The 1566-nt window shown below is 43.0% G+C and overlaps 1 non-coding gene across 1 annotated transcript; it reads left to right on the top strand.

Moving 5' to 3' along the window:
* The first annotated feature begins 850 nt into the window (after positions 1 to 850).
* LOC116092619 lies at positions 851 to 957 on the top strand. Its single transcript, XR_004119365.1, has one exon. It is a non-coding gene; the product is annotated as a U6 spliceosomal RNA (small nuclear RNA).
* Positions 958 to 1566: the final 609 nt, after the last annotated feature.

The raw sequence follows: 1566 nt of genomic DNA on the forward strand, positions 1-1566 counted from the left end.
AGAAACCCTGTCTCGAAAAAACAAAAACAACAAAAAAAAAATTATTAATTGTGTGTGTGGCAAGTGCGATGTGTGGGCCAGAGGACGAGTTTTGAAAGTTCGCTCTTGCCTCTCTTACCCTCTTGCTCCCTTGTTCCCCCTCTGTCCCCTTCCTTCCCCTCTCTTTCCACATGGCGTGACTGGCCTCTGCTTCTCTATTCTCTCTCTCTCTGCCTTTCTACAACACGTGTGTCTTGGGAATCATACTCATTGCACCCATGTGCTCAGACCTGCTAAGCCGTCAATACAAAGTTAAAACATAGATGGAAGCCTTAATGGGGGTTTTACTTACATTTATTTATTTATTTATTTATTTGACTTTTTGCCACCACTACCCGGCTTTTTTATAAGATTTATTTATTATTATACATAAGTACTCTGTAGCTGTCTTCAGATGCACCAGAAAGAAGGTGTCAGATCTCATTATGGGTGGTTGTGAGCCACCATGTAGTTGCTGGGATTTGAACTCAGAACTTTCGGAAGAGCACTCAATGCTCTTACCCGCGGAGCCATCTCACCAGCCCTGTTTTTAACTTTTAAAAAAGAATTTTACTTATTTAAATTCTTGAGTGCTCTGATGCATATACATCCGCAGGCCAGAAGAGGGCATCAGATCTCCCCCTTATAGATGGTTGTGAGCCACCATGAAGCTTCTGGGATTTGAACTCAGGACCTCTGGAAGAGCAGTCAGTGCTCTTCATCACCGAGCCATCTCTCCAGTCCTGTCTGTCCATATTTGGAACCGTCCTCCTCAAGTAAAGCTGAGACAGTGTTCTAACACTAAGCAGAATATGTTTAAATTGTGTTTCTTGTGCTTGCTTCGGCAGCACATATACTAAAATTGGAAGGATACAGAGAAGATTAGCATGGCCCCTGCGCAAGGATGACACGCAAATTCGTGAAGCATTCCATATTTTTCGCACATGCAGGGGTCTGATTGTTCTGGCAGCATGTGTATAGTAGAAGATTGCAATTTGATCATCAATAAGAGGAGAGGAGCTCGGCCCTGTGAAAGTTCTGTGCCCCAGTGTAGGGGAATGCCAGGGCCAATAAGTGGGAGAGGGCGGGGTGGCAGGCATGGGGAAGGGGGAGGCAACAGGGGTTTGTTTTTGTTGTTTTTGTTTGTTTGTTTGTTTTTTGGAGGGGAAACTGGGAATGGAGAAATTTACATGTAAATAAAGAAAATATCTAATAATAATAAAAAAAAACTACAAAAAAATTGTGTTTCTTGCACAGGCAAGGTTTCAACAATAACTAAAATAATAACCTTTTTTTTCCTCAGCCATGATTGGGTCTGTAGGAAAACAAGGTGCCCTCCATTGTCAGGGCAAAAGGACACAACCTCTCTGGGGATCATTTACCAATGTGCATCAAAAATATGTGAGTCCAGAGAGAGGGCTCAGTGGGTAAAAGGTGCTTGCCATCAACTCCGTGACCAGAGTGCCATCCCTGGGATTTGTGTGGTAGAAGGAAAGAAGAGGCCAGGCAGTGGTGACGCACACCTTTTTTTTTTTTTAAAGATTTATT

Source organism: Mastomys coucha, unplaced genomic scaffold, assembly GCF_008632895.1.
Source record: "Mastomys coucha isolate ucsf_1 unplaced genomic scaffold, UCSF_Mcou_1 pScaffold15, whole genome shotgun sequence".
NCBI lineage: Eukaryota > Metazoa > Chordata > Mammalia > Rodentia > Muridae > Mastomys > Mastomys coucha.